At 44.6% G+C, this 23305-nt stretch overlaps 1 protein-coding gene across 1 annotated transcript in view; it reads right to left on the bottom strand.

Annotated features, from left to right (window-relative positions):
• Positions 1–9266, bottom strand: part of wdr25 (WD repeat domain 25) — a 33230-nt gene extending 23964 nt beyond the window's left edge. The window contains exon 1 of the mRNA XM_024429711.2: positions 9130–9266. The gene's annotated coding sequence lies outside the window, so the exon portion shown is untranslated. The remainder of the gene's footprint in view (positions 1–9129) is intronic.
• Positions 9267–23305: the final 14039 nt, after the last annotated feature.

Raw genomic sequence — 23305 nt, 5'->3', positions numbered from 1 at the left:
CTGTGAATGTATTGTAATGTTTTAAAATTGGCTTAATTTTGCTGGACCCCAGGAAGAGTAGCTGAATGGGATCCATAATAAAAACAAAATGTAACCTTTCAAAGACAGAGCGGGATGCAATTGAATCCTTGTCCAAAAATGAACAGAATGTGGTTAAAAAAAGCAGACAGTGGTGCTACAGTAGTGTGGGGTAAGAACAAAATGTGACAGAAGCCTACCGTCAATTATACAATGATGAATTCTACCAATCTCTTACTTTCATCCTTAGAGGCCCTAAAATCAGATTGTTATTACCTTTATTTAACTAGGCAAGTCAGTTACGAACAAATTCTTATTTTCAATGACGGCCTAGGAACAGTGGGTTAACTGCCTTGTGCAGGGGGAGAACAGATTTGTACCTTTGTCAGCTCGGGGATTCGATCTTGCAACCTTTTGGATACTAGTCCAACACTCTAACCACTAGGCTACCTGCCGCCCCAATTGAAAGGGGTCCTCACAGAGTTATATTTCAGATAATGAGTTCAGATAAGAGAGCCCCCTTAGGCAGAAAGCCTGATAGAACTCATCTTCAAGTACATTGATTACTTTATTAAGCCTTTTCTGCCATCACTTCTAGCCTTTCTTCAAGACACCACAGATGTGTTGAATAAAATCAAGGAATTGAGGCACAGTTTCAGAGGCACAGCTTCCTTTTCAGTCACCTTGGATGTGGAGTCTTTGTACACCACCATTGAATATGAAGGATTGGCAGCTATGCACCATTCTTGAGTACTCGGCCTGACACGCCTCCCTCAGAATTCATTCTCACTGACTGAGTGGACTCTAAATAATAGAAATGTTGTCTTCCAGAACCTCATCTTTAAACAAGTCAAAGCATGTGCCATTGGAGCTTGCTACAGCCCTTACTACGTTGGATTGTACTTCGATAAATGGGAAAATGACTTCTTTCTGGATCCTTCTAAAAAAAAAAAATTTAAAATATTTTACCAGATTATATGGTGGGGGTGCTATATTGATGTCTGCCTGTTCTGGTCTGGCTCAGAAGATTCACTTATTTCCTTCCACCAACACCTTAACCCTAACATCAAACTGACAATTGAGTACACCAAAGAGAACCTACATTTTTTGGGATCTTGACATCAGTAAAAATGACAAAGGCTTTTTGCACACCTACAACTTTAAGAAGCCTACAGATGGGTATACCATTGAGGGCACACAGTTTCCATCCCAAAAGGCTAAAATAGAAAATTCCTTATAGCCAATTCTAAAGAGCCTGCAGAATTTGCAATCAGAAAACAGACTACAGTGTCAAATTTGCTGTATTGGAGAATCGCTTCTTGAGTCGGGGTTCAAAATTCTAAAAGGGCCGGATGACTTGACAGAGAGGACTTGTTGGGGAGGGGAGTTCCTTGTGATGCACAAGAGAGCGTGTACTTTTTTACAAATTATAAACTGGGTGGTTCGAGCCCCGAATGCTGATTGGCTGAAAGCCGTGGTATATCAGACCATATACCTTGGGTATGACAAAACAATTATTTTTACTCTTCTAATTACATTAGCAACCAGTTTATAATAGCAATAAGGCACCTTGGGTTTGTGGTATATTGCAAACATACCACGGCTAAGGGCTGTATCCAAGCACTCCTTGTTGCGTCGTGCGTAAGAACAGCCCTTAGCCGTGGTATAATGGCCATAAACCACACCCCTTCGGGCCTTGTTGATTAAATATAGCACAGAACATTAGTCTTTAAAAGAGAATTGGGGAATCATCCAAAGTGATACGCTAATACGCAAAGTCTTCCCAGAGCCACCAGTCATAAGCTTTAAGAGACAAACTCATCCACAGCTACCTTCCTGGTGACTCTCAAAAGACTAAACCACAAACCCAGCTGGCTCTTTCAAATGCAACCATTGTAGAAATATTGCAGGGAAAAAGTATTTTGTTGACACAGAATATCAAGTCAAACATTTAATTAACTGTAAAACCAGCAGCCTAACAGAAGACAAGTGCCCCAAAAGAGTAGGCAACTAAGACTACCCCATGGCAAGGCACTACAGGTCCTTACACCATGGTAACCCTGCCTCCCTACAAGCTATGGGTATTGATCATGTACCGGCCTCAATCAGAAGAGGGGACCGCCTTAAACCACTAAACCAAAGGGAACATTTTTGGTCTTACAAACTGCAGGCCACTAAGTACCCTGGTTAAAAATGAAGATATCGATTTCTCCCCATTCCTGTAGGGTCTTAGTGGTCCCTTTGCTGTCATCTAGTGGACATATTGCCCAACTACCCTCTGTTTGGAAAGCTGTGGTCCATGTTTGCTGTCATCTAGTGCACTATGAAATGTATAGCTCTCCTACACCCACTCCTATTCAAGGCTAGAACTACTTTTCTAATACTTCTAACTTTAATATTCATTTTTATAACTTATCCATTTCACTTTTGAATGTACAATATTGTTACTAGGTGTTGTCTCATGAATATTGACCAACTACTCTGTAACCATCCCCTCTTCAATCCGCATTGATTGGGGAAAATACAATGTCTTTTGAACAAAGTATCTTTGTACTCCCTGACAAAGGCCATGCAGCCGAAACAAAACCGTTTTAAAAAGATTTGTTCAATTGAACATGCCATACAAATAAAGACATTAGTTAATTATATGAAGAGTGCCTTGGTCTTCCTTCCTTTTTGATGACCAATTTACCAAAGAGCTCCTATCTACAAAGACCTATCGTGTACCTTAGGAGTGCTTCCCTTCCTTTTTTTCTAATGCGTACCACAAAGGCTGTTGAAGAACGGTGCCAGTTTCAGTAAAAACAATCATGCTACATAAACATTGACGTGAACTGAACACACCCTTTGTCTATTACATTGAGGCTTAAGCTCTGTCCATATGCAATTCCCTCTCCACTTCCATCCACTCTGCATAACAATTCACTTCATAAGAGATACTAGTGACATCGGCTGGATTGAAGTGTTGCAGACCACACTACAATCTACATCATTTGCAGTCTACATCAGATCACAATCTACTCCTGGGCTAAAGAGCACTTTCAATAGAGATTGAACATGTTTTTTTTTTTTTTCATGAGTAGGCATAATATGGGCCACCCAGACAACCGCACGGTACAAAAAAAATAAAAAATACAAAAACCAAAATGTGTTTCAGGGATTAGAGAGAAGATGACCGCGGTTGTGTCAAAGGAAAGTAGGCCGGATTCGAACCTATAACACTGTAGACGCGTGCCGGAGGCTGCAGCAATACCGCTAGACCAGCCAGGCCAGAAGAACAACTCTTACTTTATATTTCAGTGATTTAGCAGACGCTCTTATCCAGTGTGAACTACAAGAGCAATTTGAGTTAAGTGCCTTGCTCAAGGACACAGACGGAGGATTTCTCACTTAGACAGCTCAGAGACTCAAACTAGTGACCTTTCGGTTGCTGGCCCAACGCTCTTAACCACTAGGCTACCGTCCAATGTAACTTTTTATTTAGACCTTTTTTGGAAGTACACCGGCTGTGACAACAGAAATGACGACAGTTGCTCAGGGAAACTTCATTATTTGATAAGTACCTAATGTATTTTGACATTATTAAGCTTGACAAGTTGGTGAATGGCAAGTTGAATGGCTGCTTCCTGGGCTTAAAGTAGAATTGGCATATTCAACGTCTCCTGGAAGGACGAATTCTAGTTCAGGGTGGACCCACGTCTCAATCTATGAAAGAAAACTTGAAATAGACAAGATGGCAGCATAATTGTTGGATTACTTCATTGAGCAAAAAAATAATAATAATAAACGGAGCATTTTCTAAATTCAAACGGAACCCCTACAACTGGACCAGTCCATTTTACGAGACTCCGGTTTCCACAAATCAAGTTAGAATACGGTATCGCTAAGGTTGGTCGAAAAATGATCTGTGCTACAGCAAACTGTACCTAATGGAAACCTGTAACTTTTTAACCTTTATTTAACTAGGCAAGTCACTTAAGAACACATTTTTATTGACAATGACGGCCTACACCGGACGACGCTGGGACAATTGTGCGCCGCCCTATGGGACTCCGAATCACAGCCGGTTGTGATACAGCCTGGATTCAAACCAGGGTGTCTGTAGTGACACCTCTAGCACTGAGATGCAGTGCCTTAGACCGCTGCGCCCCTCGAGAGTAACTCCCAGTATAATGTATATTTACATTATTATTTACAGTATATTTACTAGTACTTCCGGCGCCGACAGAGATGGCCGCCTCGCTTCGCGTTCCTAGGAAACTATGCAGTTTTTTGTTTTTTTACGTGTTATTTCTTACACTAGTACCCCAGGTCATCTTAGGTTTCTTTACATACAGCCGAGAAGAACTACTGAATATAAGATCAGCGTCAACTCACCATCAGTACGACCAAGAATATGTTTTTCGCGATGCGGATCCTGTGTTCTGCCTTACAACCAGTGTAACCGAGTGGATCACATGCAGCGACCAAAAAAAAAAAACGACTCAGAAAAAGAGGGAAACGAAGTGGTCTTCTGGTCAGACTCCGGAGACGGGCACATCGTGCACCACTCCCTAGCATTCTTCTTGCCAATGTCCAGTCTCTTGACAACAAGGTTGATGAAATCCGAGCAAGGGTAGCATTCCAGAGGGACATCAGAGACTGTAACGTTCTTTGCTTCACGGAAACATGGCTAACTGGAGGGACGCAATCCGAAGCGGTGCAGCCAACGGGTTTCTCCACGCATCGCGCCGACAGAAACAAACATCTTTCTGGTAAGAAGAGGGGCGGGGGCGTATGCCTTATGACTAACGTGACATGGTGTGATGAAAGAAACATACAGGAACTCAAATCCTTCTGTTCACCTGATTTAGAATTCCTCACAATCAAATGTAGACCGCATTATCTACCAAGAGAATTCTCTTCGATTATAATCACAGCCGTATATATCCCCCAAGCAGACACATCGATGGCTCTGAACGAACTTTATTTAACTCTCTGCAAACTGGAAACGATTTATCCGGAGGCTGCATTCATTGTAGCTGGGGATTTTAACAAGGCTAATCTGAAAACAAGACTCCCTAAATTTTATCAGCATATCGATTGCGCAACCAGGGGTGGAAAGACCCTGGATCATTGTTACTCTAACTTCCGCGACGCATATAAGGCCCTGCCCCGCCCCCTTTCGGAAAAGCTGACCACGACTCCATTTTGTTGATCCCTGCCTACAGACAGAAACTAAAACAAGAAGCTCCCACGCTGAGGTCTGTCCAACGCTGGTCCGACCAAGCTGACTCCACACTCCAAGACTGCTTCCATCACGTGGACTGGGAGATGTTTCGTATTGCGTCAGACAACAACATTGACGAATACGCTGATACGGTGTGCGAGTTCATTAGAACGTGCGTTGAAGATGTCGTTCCCATAGCAACGATTAAAACATTCCCTAACCAGAAACCGTGGATTGATGGCAGCATTCGTGTGAAACTGAAGGCACGAACCACTGCTTTTAATCAGGGCAAGGTGTCTGGTAACATGACTGAATACAAACAGTGCAGCTATTCCCTCCGCAAGGCTATCAAACAAGCTAAGCGCCAGTACAGAGAAAGTAGAATCTCAATTCAACGGCTCAGACACAAGAGGTATGTGGCAGGGTCTACAGTCAATCACGGACTACAGGAAGAAACCCAGCCCAGTCACGGACCAGGATGTCTTGCTCCCAGGCAGACTAAATAACTTTTTGCCCGCTTTGAGGACAATACAGTGCCACTGACACGGCCTGCAACGGAAACATGCAGTCTCTCCTTCACTGCAGCCGAAGTGAGTAAGACATTTAGACGTGTTAACCCTCACAAGGCTGCAGGCCCAGACGGCATCCCCAGCCGCGCCCTCAGAGCATGCGCAGACCAGCTGGCCGGTGTGTTTACGGACATATTCAATCAATCCCTATACCAGTCTGCTGTTCCCACATGCTTCAAGAGGGCCACCATTGTTCCTGTTCCCAAGAAAGCTAAGTCATCATGAAGTGCTTTGAGAGACTAGTCAAGGACCATATCACCTCCACCCTACCTGACACCCTTGACCCACTCCAATTTGCTTACCGCCCAAATAGGTCCACAGACGATGCAATCTCAACCACACTGCACACTGCCCTAACCCATCTGGACAAGAGGAATACCTATGTGAGAATGCTGTTCATCGACTACAGCTCGGCATTCAACACCATAGTACCCTCCAAGCTCGTCATCAAGCTCGAGACCCTGGGTCTCGACCCCGCCCTGTGCAACTGGGTACTGGACTTCCTGACGGGCCGCCCCCAGGTGGTGAGGGTAGGCAACAACATCTCCTCCCCGCTGATCCTCAACACTGGGGCCCCACAAGGGTGCGTTCTGAGCCCTCTCCTGTACTCCCTGTTCACCCACGACTGCGTGGCCATGCACGCCTCCAACTCAATCATCAAGTTTGCGGACGACACAACAGTGGTAGGCTTGATTACCAACAACGACGAGACGGCCTACAGGGAGGAGGTGAGGGCCCTCGGAGTGTGGTGTCAGGAAAATAACCTCACACTCAACGTCAACAAAACTAAGGAGATGATTGTGGACTTCAGGAAACAGCAGAGGGAACACCCCCATCCACATCGATGGAACAGTAGTGGAGAGGGTAGCAAGTTTTAAGTTCCTCGGCATACACATCACAGACAAACTGAATTGGTCCACTCACACAGACAGCATCGTGAGGAAGGCGCAGCAGCGCCTCTTCAACCTCAGGAGGCTGAAGAAATTCGGCTTGTCACCAAAAGCACTCACAAACTTCTACAGATGCACAATCGAGAGCATCCTGGCGGGCTGTATCACCGCCTGGTATGGCAACTGCACCGCCCTCAACCATAAGGCTCTCCAGAGGGTAGTGAGGTCTGCACAACGCATCACCGGGGGCAAACTACCTGCCCTCCAGGACACCTACACCACCCGATGCTACAGGAAGGCCATAAAGATCATCAAGGACATCAACCACCCGAGCCACTGCCTGTTCACCCCGCTGCCATCCAGAAGGCGAGGTCAGTACAGGTGCATCAAAGCTGGGACCGAGAGACTGAAAAACAGCTTCTATCTCAAGGCCATCAGACTGTTAAACAGCCACCACTAACATTGAGTGGCTACTGCCAACACACTGTCAATGACACTGACTCTACTCCAGCCACTTTAATCATGGGAATTGATGGGAAATGATGTAAATGTATCGCTAGCCACTTTAAACAATGCTACCTTATATAATGTTACTTACCCTACATTGTTCATCTCATATGCATACGTTGATACTGTACTCTATATCATCGACTGCATCCTTATGTAATACATGTATCACTAGCCACTTTAACTATGCCACTTGGTTTACATACTTATCTCATATGTATATACTGTACTCGATATCATCTACTGTATCTTGCCTATGCTGCTCTGTACCATCACTCATTCATATATCCTTATGTACATATTCTTTATCCCCTTACACTGTGTATGACAGTAGTTTTTTTTGGAATTGTTAGTTAGATTACTTGCTCGTTATTACTGCATTGTCGGAACTAGAAGCACAAGCATTTCGCTACACTCGCATTAACATCTGCTAACCATGTGTATGTGACAAATAAAAATTGATTTGATTTGATTAAAAAACAATTTTTAACACCAAATAACATTACTTGGTGTTACAATCTGTAGCTATCTTGGCAGCTGAAAAGCTGCTAGCCTAACAGGGCTCTACACTGAACTTTGTTACATGGAGCACATGTGTTTGTTTAAGTTGAAAAATGTAGGAGCACACAAAGAAATGTAGGAGCACAATGACAAATTTAATGTAACAAGCAGTTTTTTTGGTCATGATTCTATGCTCTAAGTGCAGTGGTGCTCCTAAATTTAAACACTTAAAAGTGCACAACAGTTCTAGTAATTGGTCCTCTTATAGACATTATTAGCAATAGATATTTATTAGCTTTCTGTCAGAGTAGGTCTAATCATAATGTCACTGGTAGCAATGTTTCAAATGTTGCTTTGTTACAAATCCTGCCAACACATTGGGCCCTGTGATCGTTCCAACAGGAATATGTTCCCAAAACTACATAAATAACAAGGATGTCAACAAACAATGCATACAACGTAGCATGATCAATTCACCTAACTAACTAGCTGCCGAATAGGCATCAACTCACCACGTAGCTTATTCTTAATGCTTGTCCATAGGCTACCGGTGTGAGGACAGACTTTTTTTCGTGGAAAAAACAACAAAATTGCTCACTCCCTACCTGGTATCTTACTCTGCCGCTATACAAAGTTGTATACGTGTTTTACGAAGTTTTTGGAACCTATTCCTGTTGGAACGTTCCACAAATTATACCCACCCATGAGGAAATGCGTTTTGCACCATTCACTAGACGGCTATTAGCCCAATAACGGACTAAAGGAGCCTAACGTTACTGTACTAATTTTAGTCCAAGGCCCTTCCATGTTCTGTTTAAAGGATAATTTTCTCTGGAAACCAAAACGTACTCCATCTAAACGTGAAACGATTCTCAATTGCGGTAACGGTCCTAGAAACATACATCCCTCTACTTTCACATCACAAATGTAAAACACACCACTTACTGTACACTGAGTGACCCGGTTTAACACAGTTGCAGCCTACAGTCATTATTACTGGCTTCCGTCTTCGCTGTAAACATGGACATATATGGCGGTGTACCGAACCGTAATCATTTAAAAGTGTAGTAATTTTAACTTTTTATTTATTTTTTTAAGTATTTATCTAATATGAATGATACGTGTCTTATGTTTCCAAAACCATACCGCAAGGGACGCGTCTTAAAGTTTAGAGCAAGCTTCGGGGGTCTTAGTATCTTCTGACCGGGGCAGTTTTATCTGCTAAAGCAGTTAGGGTCAATGAATGGGGTAGCTGGCTATTAGTCCATTACATGGGCAAATTGGATAGCTATGTGCTGAAGTCAGAGACAATCGCATAACATTAGTCACACAGTCATTAACTAGCTAGCAAGAAGCTGCCTAGCAATATCCATATTCCTGTATCTATAACAGATATACCGTTACGGGAATGGTAGCTGTAGCTAACGTTACTTACGATTCAGTGAAGTAGTTAAGGAGAAAGTAGAGTAAATGCATGTAACCAATGCGTCCAGCTAAAAATGTTGGATGCCTTCTTCTTCGATGGAGTTTAACTTCTTCTTTGATATGAGGATTAACGGCGGTTGACATCCAATATGTTGCATTACCGCCACCTACTAGACTGGAGTACAACTCCCTTATACTTCGCTTGAAAAAATTTAAACGATAACATATGACTCTACCATCTGACACTACACTCACATATATATATATATTTTGAATATATATAATAACACCACCCTATTCCACTATTTAAATATATTCAACCCTACCTCATGTCAACAACCTGAAAGAATGGGACATCACCACTTAACACACCCTGTAACTCTTCTGATGTCAAGTCTCGCACACCTAATTATCTCTCTGCAGCTGCCACCACAACCTCAATTTTCTGCGACTTATGTCCCAACCCTGCAGTACAGTTGATAACATTGCTATAAATGCTAAAAGTCCATTACTGACACATATATCACTTGTTGGCCTACCCCTCTGTGCTGGTACAGATCTACTACACACACCACTCCTCACAGGATCCCTCCCCATTGACCCATCTTCCTATACTTTCTTCATTGCCTCAGCATGACAACTTCTGACCTACTCTAACCTTGGAAACCTCAACCTGCCTCTCTCGCACGGGACATTTCTGATCCCCAGCCCCATGGGCACCCCTACAATTACCACATACCACTACTCTCCCCAATGCTACACATTCCTTTGTTTCATGCCCTTCTGCATATTTCTCACACTTAGGAACCTTGCTCCAACACACTGCTGCCACACCCCCTTAAGCTTGACACCTATAACAACATAATGTATTCAGCACAAAAGCTTGTACAGGATAACGTATATATCCTAACATCACTTTGTCTGGCAAAGACTCAACATCAAAACTCAAAAGATGTTTCACCACCCTATCTGCGTCACAAAAAACAATGAGCATCACAAACACCGGGAATCTTCCCCTTCAGTTGGTAAACTTTTAACATTTACTGCTACCCCAGTAATCACTCCTTTCAATGGCGCCATTTTCTTGAGAGTGAAACAATTCACATTTCTTGCCCCCATTCATTTAACACGGAGCACCATCTCCCTCTCACCAGCAGAAACACAAACCATTTTCACAAGACCACTTCACCGATTCCACAGTACCCAACCCTGATTCCACAAATGGATCAGCTAAAAGGCAAGGGTCCACTTTTTCACAAAACTTCACTCCTACTGTCACAGACTCATCTTAATCCTGACCCTTGGTGCAAAGCCTAGGACCTCCCACCTCCGATACTTCGACCTCATTCACTTCCATTTCTCCTCCTGTCTTCAGCTCTGTCTGCTTACACTTTCTGCCATTCTTCTTTAACAAACCATCTCCCTTTTCCCAGCCAATATCAACCAACTCAAGCTCACCGTCTTCCTCCCTCTCTCACTTAAACCTCCTCTGCCTCCCTTTGTCCCTCCATTCCTCCTATGTATTCCAAGTAAACGTCTCCTTATGATAATACTGCACTTCTCCTGACATACATCTTGTTCTTGCTTTCTCAAGGGACGCCATTTATCCGGGTGTCACAATTTCCGTACAATCAGCACGAACCCCTCGGGATCTATAGCGCTCAACATTGCATCCCACTCATAAAGCAGTTGTTTTGTCTTGATGTTATTCTTTATTAAAAGCTACCGCAACACTTTTCCATTTCAAACAAGCGCGCTCTTCTAACCACCGCAATGTCTCGATGAAGTTATCCTTTTTTGATAAAACTATACTAAATATATTATCACCAAATAATGTATTAAAACACACATAAGATGGTACCGAAGAGGATGGCAGACGTTTTACATGCACGTAACCAATTGTGTTATTTTGTTAGTTTTTTTGCTTTGTTTGTAACTTATTTTCTAAACTTATTTTGTACATAATGTTGCTGCTACCGTCTCTTATGACCGAAAATAACTTCTGGACATCAGAACTGGGATTACTCCCCATGAACTGGAAGAAGCCTTTTCCTTCAACGAGTCTGACGAGAAAGATATAATGCTCTCCCGGGAACAGTCCCAGGTCCCCGTCATTTGCGTGAAGAAAAGACAGAGGAAAAAAGGACGCAGATCGGGTTGCCTTTTGAGAATCCGTAGACGAGCGAGTAAAATCCCACTGCCATCAATTCTACTTGCTAACATTCAATCATTGGAAAATAAAATTGATGACCTACGATTACGATTATCCTACTAACGGAACATTAAGGCACTGTAATATCTTATGTTTCACTGAGTTGTGGCTGAACGACGACACGGATAATATAGAGCTGAAGGGATTTTCAATACACCGGCAGAACAGAGAAGCTACGTCTGGTAGGACGAGGGGTGGGGGTGTATGTCTTTTTGTCAATAACAGCTGGTGCACAATGTCTAATATTAAAGAAGTCTCGAGGTATTGCTCGCCTGAGGTAGAGTACCTTATGATAAGCTGTAGACCACACTACCGACCAAGAGAGTTCTCATCTATATAATTCATAGCCGTCTATTTACCACCACAGGCCGATGCTCACACTCAACGTCAACAAAACTAAGGAGATGATTGTGGACTTCAGGAAACAGCAGAGGGAACACCCCCCCCATCCACATCGATGGAACTGTAGTGGAGAGGGTAGCAAGTTTTAAGTTCCTCGGCATACACATCACAGACAAACTGAATTGGTCCACTCACACAGACAGCATCGTGAGGAAGGCGCAGCAGCGCCTCTTCAACCTCAGGAGGCTGAAGAAATTCGGCTTGTCACCAAAAGCACTCACAAACTTCTACAGATGCACAATCGAGAGCATCCTGGCGGGATGTATCACCGCCTGGTATGGCAACTGCACCGCCCTCAACCATAAGGCTCTCCAGAGGGTAGTGAGGTCTGCACAACGCATCACCGGGGGCAAACTACCTGCCCTCCAGGACACCTACACCACCCGATGCTACAGGAAGGCCATAAAGATCATCAAGGACATCAACCACCCGAGCCACTGCCTGTTCACCCCGCTGCCATCCAGAAGGCGAGGTCAGTACAGGTGCATCAAAGCTGGGACCGAGAGACTGAAAAACAGCTTCTATCTCAAGGCCATCAGACTGTTAAACAGCCACCACTAACATTGAGTGGCTACTGCCAACACACTGTCAATGACACTGACTCTACTCCAGCCACTTTAATCATGGGAATTGATGGGAAATGATGTAAATGTATCGCTAGCCACTTTAAACAATGCTACCTTATATAATGTTACTTACCCTACATTGTTCATCTCATATGCATACGTTGATACTGTACTCTATATCATCGACTGCATCCTTATGTAATACATGTATCACTAGCCACTTTAACTATGCCACTTGGTTTACATACTTATCTCATATGTATATACTGTACTCGATATCATCTACTGTATCTTGCCTATGCTGCTCTGTACCATCACTCATTCATATATCCTTATGTACATATTCTTTATCCCCTTACACTGTGTATGACAGTAGTTTTTTTTGGAATTGTTAGTTAGATTACTTGCTCGTTATTACTGCATTGTCGGAACTAGAAGCACAAGCATTTCGCTACACTCGCATTAACATCTGCTAACCATGTGTATGTGACAAATAAAATTTGATTTGATTTGATTTGATTTGCTGGCACTAAGACCGCACACAACCAACTCTATAAGGCCATAAGCAAACAAGAAAATACTGACCCAGAAGCGGTGCTAGTCCTAGTGTCCAGGGACTTTAATGCAGGCAAACTTAAATCAGATTTACCACATTTTTACCAGCATGTCACATGTGCAACCAGAGGGAAAAAAACTCTAGATCTCCTTTACTCCACACACAGAGATGCATACAAAGCTCTCCCCCGCCCTCCATTTGGCAAATCTGACCATAATTCTATCCTCCTGATTCCTGCTTACAAGCAAAAACTAAAGCAGGAAATATCAGTGACTCGCTCAATACGGAAGTGGTCAGATGACACGAATGCTAAGCTACAGGACTGTTTTGCTAGCACAGACTTGAATATGTTCCAGGATTCATCCAATGGCATTGAGGAGTATACCACCACAGTCATCGGCTTCATCAATAAGTAAATCGATGACGTCATTCCCACAGTGAGCGTACATACATATCCCAACCAGAAGCCATGGATTACAGGCAACATCCGCATCGAGCTAAAGGCTAGAGCTGCCGCTTTCAAGGAGCAGGACACTAATGGGGACGCCTATAAGAAATCCCGCTATGCCCTCAAACGAACCATCAAACAAGCAATGCGTCAATACAGGATTAAGATTGAATCCTACTACACTGGCTCTGACACTCATCAGATGTGGGAGTGCTTGAAAACTATTACGGACTACAAAGTGAAACACAGACGCGAGCTGCCCAGTGACGTGAGCCTACCAGACGAGCTAAATGCCTTTTTATGCTCGCTTCGAGGCAAGCAACAGTGAATTATGCATGAGAGCACCAGCTGTTCTGGAAGACTGTGAAGACCTTTAAACAGGTCAACATTCACAAAGCCGCGGGGCCAGATGGATTACCAGGACGTGTACTCAAAGCATGCACGGTCCAACTGGCAAGTGTCTTCACTGACATTTTCAACCTCTCCCTGACTGAGTCTGTAATACCTACATGTTTCAAGCAGACCACCATAGACCCTGTACCCAAGGAAGCGAAGGCAACCTGCCTAAATGATTACTGCCCCATAGCATTCATGTCAGTAGCCATGAAGTGCTGTGAAAGGCTGGTCATGGCTCATATCAACAGCATTCTCCCGGATACCCTAGACCCACTCCAATTCGCATACCGCCCCAACAGATCCACAGATGAAGCAATCTCAATTGCACTCCACATTGCCCTTTCCCACCTGGACAAAAGGAACACCTATGTGAGAATGCTGTTCATTGACTACAGCTCAGCGTTCAACACCATAGTGCCCACAAAGCTCATCACTAAGCTAAGGACCCTGGGACTAAACACCTCCCTCTGCAACTGGATCCTGGACTTCCTGACGGGCCACCCCCAGGTGGTAAGGGTAGACAACAACACGTCTGCCACGCTAATCCTCAACACTGGGGCCCCTTAGGGGTGTGTACGTAGTCCCCTCCTGTACTCCCTGTTCACCCACGACTGCGTGGCCAAACATGACTCCAACGCTATCATTAAGTTTGCTGACGACACAACAGTGGTAGGCCTGATCACCGACAACAATGGGACAGCCTGTAGGGAGGAAGTCAGAGACCTGGCAGTGTGGTGCCAGGACAACAACCTCTCCCTCAATGTGAGCAAGACAAAGGACCTGATCATGGACTACAGGAAAAGGCTGGCCGTACAGGCCCCCATTAACATCAATGGGGCTGTAGTGGAGCGGGTCGAGAGTTTCAAATCCAAAAGATTTGGCAGGTCCTCAAACAAACAAATGGGTACAAAACTCATCGCGGACCAGAGAAAGCGTGCAACATCTACTTAAAATAAACAATTCTGCACAAAAACATGGGGGGAACAGAGGGTTAAATACACAACATGTAATGAGGGAAATTGAGACCAGGTGTGTGAGAAGACAAGACAAAACAAATGGAAAATGAAAAGTGGATCGATGATGGCTAGACGACCGGCGACGCCGACCGCCGAGCACCGCCCGAACAAGGAGTGGAACCGACTTTGGCGGAAGTCGTGACAGTACCCCCCCCTCCTTGACGCGCGGCTCCAGCAGCGTGCCAACACCGGCCTCAGGGACAACCCGGAGGGTGAGGCCCAGAGAGATCCGGACTGAGACGGTGGAACTCCTGCAGCAAGGAGGGTCCAACACGTCCTCGACCGAAACCCAGCACCTCTCCTCCGGACCGTACCCCTCCCACACCACGAGGTACTGAAGGCCCTTCGCCCGACGCCTCGAATCCAGTATGGCGCGAACGGAGTATGCCGGGGCCCCCTCGATGTACAGAGGGGGCGGAGGAACCTCCAGCACCTGAGACTCCTGGAGTGGGCCAGCCACCACCGCCCTGAGGAGAGACACATGGAACAAGGGGTTAATACGGTAATCGGGGTGAAGCTGTAACCTGTCACAAACCTTTAAACTAGACTTTAAATGGCCCCACAAACCGCGGACCCAGCTTCCGGCAGGGCAGGCGGAGGGGCAGGTTGAGTCGAGAGCCTTGGCCTCACTGCGGTGACGGTCTACACTGTTTTTCTGACGCAGCACGGCCCGCTGAAGATGAACACAGGCAGCTACCCATGTCTCTGCGCACCTGAACCATTCGTCCACCACAGGAGCCTCGGTCTGACTCTGATGCCAAGGCGCCAGAACCGGCTGGTACCCCAGTACGCACTGGAAGGGGGAGAGGTTAGTGGAGGAGTGACGGAGCGAGTTCTGTGCAATATCGGCCCAGGGCACGAATGCCGCCCACTCCCCCGGCCGGTTCTGACAATAAGACCGCAGAAACCTGCCCACATCCTGGTTTACTCTCTCCAACTGCCCATTACTCTCTGGGGAAATTGAGGCTGATCGAGACCCCCAGATGTTCCATGAACGCCTTCCATACCCTCGACGTGAGCTGGGGCCCTCGATCAGACTCAATATCCTCAGGCACCCCGTATTGCCGGAAGACGTGCGTCAAGAAGGCCTCCGCAGTCTGTAGGGCCGTAGGGAGACCGGGCAGAGGGAGGAGACGTCAAGACTTAGAGGACCGATCCACAACGACCAGGATCGCGGTGTTACCCTGTGAGGGGGAGATTGGTAAGGAAATCCACCGACAGGTGCAACCACAGCCGTTGTGGAACGGGTAAGGGGTGTAGCTTCCCTCTGGGCAGGTGCCTAGGAGCCTTACACTGGGCGCACACCGAGCAGGAGGAAACATAAACCCTCACGTCCTTAGGCAAGGTAGGCCATCAGTACCTTCCGCTCAAACAGCGCACTGTCCGACCAATCCCAGGATGACGTGTGGGCCAGATAGATCAACCGGTCATGGACAGCAGACGGGACGTACAGACGCCCAGCGGAACACTGGATGGGAGCGGGCTCTGCACGCAACGCCTGCTCGATGTCCGCATCCAGCTCCCACACCACCGGCGCTACCAGGCAGGAGGCCGAGAGTATGGGAGTATGATCCATGGGCCGCTCCTCTGTGTCATACAGTCGGGACAGTGTGTCTGCCTTCATGTTCTGGGAGCCTGGTCTGTAGGACAGGGTGAAAACAAAACGAGTGAAAAACAAGGCCCACCTTGCCTGACGAGGGTTGAGGCCTTGGTTTAACCCATTCACGCTGAAGAGGCTTGAATTTTTGAGCTCTACCCTTAGACTTGGCGGTGACTTAGTGTCCCCCTGAGTGACAGAAAACTGAGCCAATCACGGCACAACGCTCCGTATTTTTTGCTGGCTTGCCCCACCACCACAGAAAGCACTGAGCTAGGCTGAAACACCTGCATTTTGGAGGTGGCTTACTCAAGAAAACAAAAGAGAGACCATGTCTGTATGCATCTTTATTAACTCAATGAAAAAAAAATTTTTTTTACACGGTTTGCAAATTCATATGTGACATGTATTAATGCCAAAATAACAGGCAAAACAAACTCATTTCTTTGCTAAAAATGTGGGGCTCAAAACAGGTGGGGCCCTGCCACATCTGCCATGAATTACGAGTCGCACTGGGCGTGCCCAAATGTTCCCGTGCATTCAGGCAATTTACTGCCTTTAAGTCTCATTTATATAGGAACCACAAGGGGTATCAAAGGTCTGTGAAAAGTGTTCAATTTCAACCAGCAGACAACATTTTGATTTTCCCAATAGACATTTGTCAGTTTAGATGTTTAGATTTGACTGAATTTATTTCTCATTTGAAGGATCATTTGCAAGAGGGCAGAGAAATTAGTTGCCATTTTATGGGATGTGAAAAAACATGCTGTTAAATCTACATTTGCGTCACATATATCCAGAAAACACAAAAACAGCTCAGTCAAACATGCTTATGATAACACAAACTGAAAATGTTACTGAGAACCCTGGTGTGTCAACAGAGAATTACTTTTCCGAGGACCTAGAGGCAGGCGGCCCCTTGGACAGTGTTGATGAAGCTCTCTTATTTATTTATTTTTTAAACGTACACTGTTTTATTTAAAGCTTCAGGTAGAGTTATTGTTACATGTCTCTGTCATTCAGTCTATTATTGAAGAATTTCAAGATATTTATGATCTTGGTCAATCACATCTTTTTTCAGAGGTCAAGGAGAAGTTGGGTGTACTTGGCATTCCTGAGAATGATATAAAATGTGTAATTGAAGAGCTCCAAAAGGAGGATCTTCTCAAGGCCTGTGACGGTTCTTCATGAACAGATCAGCGTCAGAAGACTATCTCTAAAAACACTTTAAATTATGTTGAACCTGTGCCCTTGTATTTAGGCACTAATGAATCTGGGAAAGAGTGATTTGCCCAGTATGTCCCTATGAATAAAACACTTGGTGCCATTTTTGAGTCAAAGACATTCAAGACACAGTATGAGAAAGATATTTGGGATGGATAGAATATTGCAGACAATGCTTTATTCTTTAGCCTTAAGCATCATCTTTAGCCTTAATTCTAAACTAGGCAAATAAAGAAACGTCCCTTTTTCAGGACCCTGTCTTAAGATAATTCGTAAAAATCCAAATAACTTCACAGATCTTCATTGTAAATGGTTTAAACACTGTTTCCCATGCTTGTTCAATGAACCACAAACAATTAATGAACATGTACCTGTGAAACGGTCGTTAAGACACTAACAGCTTACAGACGGTAGGCAATTCGGTCACAGTTATGAAAACTTAGGACACTAAAGAGGCCTTTTTACTGACTCTGAAAAACACCAAAAGAAAGATGCCCAGGGTCCTGCTCATCTGCATGAGCGTGCCGTAGGCATGCTGCAAGGAGGCATGAGGACTACAGATGTGGCCAGGGCAATACGTTTCAATGTCTGTACTATGAGACACTTAAGACAGCGCTACAGGGAGATGGACATCTGATCGTCCTTGCAGAGGAAGACCGCATGTAACAACACCTGCACAAGATCGGTACATCCGAACATCACACCTGCGGGACAGGTACAGGATGGCAACAACAACTGCCTGAGTTACACCAGGAATGCACAATCCCTCCATTAGTGCTCAGACTGTCCGCAATAGGCTGAGAGGGGCTGGACTGAGCGCTTTAAGGCCTATTGTAAGGCAGGTCCTCACCAGACATCACCGGCAACAATGTCTCCTATGGGCACAAACCCATCGTCATTGGAACAGACAGGACTGGCTCAAAGTGTTCTTCACTGAAGAGTTGCGGTTTTGTCTCACCTGGGGTAATGGTCTGATTCGCGTTTATCATCAAAGGAATGAGCATTACACTCTGGAACGAGGATTGATTTGGAGGTGGAGGGTCTGTCATGGTCTAGGGCAGTGTGTCACAGCATCATCGGACTGAACTTGTTGTCATTGCAGGCAATCTCAAAGATGTGCATTATAGGGAAGACATCCTCCTCCCTCATGTGGTACCCTTCCTGCAGGCTCATCCTGACATGACCCTCCAGCATGAAAATGCCACCAGCCATACTGCTCGTGATTTCCTGCAAGACAGGAATGTCAGTATTCTGCCATGACCAGCGAAGAGCCCGGATCTCAATCCCATTGAGCACGTCTGGGACCTGTTGGATCGGAGGGTGAGGGCTAGGGCCATTCCCCCCAAAAATGTCTGAGAACTTGCAGGTACCTTGGTGGAAGAGTGGGGTAACATCTCACAGCAAGAACTGGAAATCTGGTGCAGTCCATGAAGTGGAGATGCACTCTCTTAATGCAGCTGGTGGCACCAGAACTGGTTACTTTTGAAATCCCTTGTGCAGGGTCCATTATTCCAGTTAGTCAGATGCCTGTGGAACTTGTTCAGTTTATGTCTCAGTTGTTGAATCGTGTTATGTTCAAACAAATATTTACACATGTTAAGTTTGCTGAAAATAAACGCAGTTGACAGTGAGAGGACATTTCTTTTTTTTGCTGAGGAGTTTATATCAAAAAATGCAAGGTGTTTTCTTTCAATTTTATGTGCCATAGCTGGACATAATCTGGAATCTCACAGTATTGGGGCCAAGCGGAAAATTTCAGCCAGAGTACATATTTTTGTCGATACATTGACAGAGCAACATTTGAGTCGAATCCACCGTCAACTTGAGAGGACAAACCTTGGGGCTTGAATGCATAATTAGACATCTGGGAATAGGAGAAAAATATCCATTGAGATCTTTTCTAACCATAATCTCACATAATTAAAAAGTCCAATTACCCTTCCCAAAACGACATACTCTGCATTTAAACTGGGAGTGAAGGTAATGACAAACTTAAAATAAGGCCAGGCAGACATGTTGAGAGTAGGCTTACCCATCTTAGTAGGAAACATGTTTTTTGGAGCTCAACGCGAGGCAATGCAATTTGAGAGTTACCTGTGTCTGAAAGGTTATTTTCAAAGCTAAGATACATACAGTATACCAGCTCCTTTCTTATCTGTAATGCGGTCACTTTCTATGCTGGAACAGTTAAACCTGCACCTTATTCAGGACGTTGATCTATTTCGATAATTGATACAATTGAAACCTTTTTGTGGAAAAAAATGGCTTGCATCTGATTGCATGTTTGTCATCACATACAAGCTAGAATACCATTAAACATCATTTTGCAAAATGTATTAATTTGTAAAGTTAGATGCTTGTATTTTCAGATGTACACTTTGATAGGGGAAAGGTGTAACAATGTATGCCGAGAGTCAGGAAGCAAGTTCAGGGAGCGAGTGTTTTAATAAATAAAACGGGACATAATACAAAACAAGAAATACGAACAACGCACAGACAAGAAGCAATGACGCCTGGGGAAGGAACCAAAGGGAGTGACATACAGTGCCTTGCGAAAGTATTCGGCCCTCTTGAACTTTGCGACCTTTTGCCACATTTCAGGCTTCAAACATAAAGATATAAAACTGTATTTTTTTGTGAAGAATCAACAACAAGTGGGACACAATCATGAAGTGGAACGACATTTATTGGATATTTCAAACTTTTTTAACAAATCAAAAACTGAAAAATTGGGCGTGCAAAATTATTCAGCCCCTTTACTTTCAGTGCAGCAAACTCTCTCCAGAAGTTCAGTGAGGATCTCTGATTGATCCAATGTTGACCTAAATGACTAATGATGATAAATACAATCCACCTGTGTGTAATCAAGTCTCCGTATAAATGCACCTGCACTGTGACAGTCTCAGAGGTCTGTTAAAAGCGCAGAGAGCATCATGAAGAACAAGGAACACACCAGGCAGGTCCGAGATACTGTTGTGAAGAAGTTTAAAGCCGGATTTGGATACAAAAAGATTTCCCAAGCTTTAAACATCCCAAGGAGCACTGTGCAAGCAATAATATTGAAATGGAAGGAGTATCAGACCACTGCAAATCTACCAAGACCTGGCCATCCCTCTAAACTTTCAGCTCATACAAGGAGAAAACTGATCAGAGATGCAGCCAAGAGGCCCATGATCACTCTGGATGAACTACAGAGATCTACAGCTGAGGTGGGAGACTCTGTCCATAGGACAACAATCAGTCGTATATTGCACAAATTTGGCCTTTATGGAAGAGTGGCAAGAAGAAAGCCATTTCTTAAAGATATCCATAAAAAGTGTTGTTTAAAGTTTGCCACAAGCCACCTGGGAGACACACCAAACATGTGGAAGAAGGTGCTCTGGTCAGATGAAACCAAAATTGAACTTTTTGGCAACAATGCAAAACGTTATGTTTGGCGTAAAAGCAACACAGCTCATCACCCTGAACACACCATCCCCACTGTCAAACATGGTGGTGGCAGCATCATGGTTTGGGCCTGCTTTTCTTCAGCAGGGACAGGGAAGATGGTTAAAATTGATTGGAAGATGGATGGAGCCAAATACAGGACCATTCTGGAAGAAAACCTGATGGAGTCTGCAAAAGACCTGAGACTGGGACAGAGATTTGTCTTCCAACAAGACAATGATCCAAAACATAAAGCAATATCTACAATGGAATGGTTCAAAAATAAACATATTCAGGTGTTAGAATGGCCAAGTCAAAGTCCAGACCTGAATCCAATCGAGAATCTGTGGAAAGAACTGAAAACTGCTGTTCACAAATGCTCTCCATCCAACCTCACTGAGCTCGAGCTGTTTTGCAAGGAGGAATGGGAAAAAATGTCAGTCTCTCGATGTGCAATACTGATAGAGACATACCCCAAGCGACTTACAGCTGTAATCGCAGCAAAAGGTGGCGCTACAAAGTATTAACTTAAGGGGGCTGAATAATTTTGCACGCCCAATTTTTCAGTTTTTGATTTGTTAAAAAAGTTTGAAATATCCAATAAATGTTGTTCCACTTCATGATTATGTCCCACTTGTTGTTGATTCTTCACAAAAAAATACAGTTTTATATCTTTATGTTTGAAGCCTGAAATGTGGCAAAAGGTCGCAAAGTTCAAGGGGGCCGAATACTTTCGCAAGGCACTGTATAAAGGGCAGGTATTCAAGGAGGTGATGGAGTCCAGGTGAGGGTCATTATGCACGTAATGCTGGTGACAGGTGTGCGCCATAACGAGCAGCCTGGTGACCTAGAGGCTGGAAAGGGAGCACATGTGACAGTACCCCCTCCCCAATCCGCAGCTCCAGCCACAGGGCACCGACCAAGGTGGCGATCCCGGTGTTCAGGAGCGGACCGGGGGAACCTGTTGATTCGGCTGAGGCGCGGGAGCATGACAACCTAGAGCGCCGGAGAGAGAGCATACGTGACAGTACCCCCTCCCCGGCACTTTTAGCTCCAGCCGCAGGACGCCAACCAAATGGACAATCCCCTGGGATCCGGACCGGACACCACCGCTGAGGCGCAGAAACCTGACGAACCGGCTGAGATGTGAGAGTCTGATGAGCCGGCTGAGACCTCCCTGGTTGCCTCAGTCGAGGCATGGGAGCCTGTCGAGCCCGCTGAGGCATGGGAGCCTGTCGATCCTGCTGAGGTATGGAAACTCGTCGGGCCAGCTGAGGCAGGGGAACCCGACAAACTGGTTGAGGCCTTCCAGGTAGCTCCGGTTCGGACACCCGGACCCGACATCACCTCCAACAGCAAAACATACAAAAGAACACTCCCCGATGCTTCCCTTTGTTGAGTCGTCATTCTATAATGATATACACTGAGAGTCAGGAAGCAAGTTCAGGGAGTGAATACATTTAAATAATAAATGAACAAACCAAGAAACACGAACAGCGCACCGACATGAAACAGATACAGGAAACAATGACGACTGGGGAAGAAACCAAAGGGAGTGACATGTATAGGGCAGGTAATCAAGTAGGTGATGGGAGTCCAGGTGAGTGTCATTATGCGCGTAATGCTGGTGACAGGTGTGCGTCACAACGAGCAGCCTGGTGACCTAGAGGCCGGAGAGGGAGCACACGTGACAAAAGGTGTAGAATAGGTTTGTAATTGAGGCGTTTGTGATGCAGCCCACTTAGCTCGAGTTTATTTTATGGGAGCTTATTGAATGTGATGGTCACTTTTTTGGTTTGTTTACATTAAACCATGCTTAGGAACATATTATTTGTTTTGTGTTTACTTGTTTTGGTAATGCAAATGTTTACAGTACTATTGGCATGTTACTGTAAAAGCACATACAGCAAAAATAGAATAATAAATTACAGTAATTTAATGCAATTCGAGTAAATCCTGTACATTATGTAGATACAAGTAATTACTGTAAAATAAAAGCACAATAATATATTCTAATTAGAAAGGTGTATAGGTACTGTAAAAATACAGACAATTTCTGTTATTTATAAACAATAAGTTATTGTAGTACATCTACAGCAACATGTTGTAATTCTAATTTACAGTAAAACTCTTTTACAGTACTTTACTGGCAACCTTTTTGCCGTTAATTTACTGTAATTTCTACAGTAAATGTTTTACAGTGCAGCCAACAAGTGCTCAGCATATGTGGGAACTCCTTCAAGACTGTTGGAAAAACATTCCAGGTGAAGCTGGTTGAGAGAATGCAAAGCGTGTGCAAAGCTGTCATCAAGGCAAAGAGTGGTGTCACGTTCGTCCTATGAA

Source organism: Oncorhynchus tshawytscha, linkage group LG08, assembly GCF_018296145.1.
Source record: "Oncorhynchus tshawytscha isolate Ot180627B linkage group LG08, Otsh_v2.0, whole genome shotgun sequence".
NCBI classification, from domain to species: domain Eukaryota; kingdom Metazoa; phylum Chordata; class Actinopteri; order Salmoniformes; family Salmonidae; genus Oncorhynchus; species Oncorhynchus tshawytscha.
The sequence above is the reverse complement of the archived record's forward strand: the minus strand, read 5'-3'. Positions and strand labels throughout refer to the sequence as shown.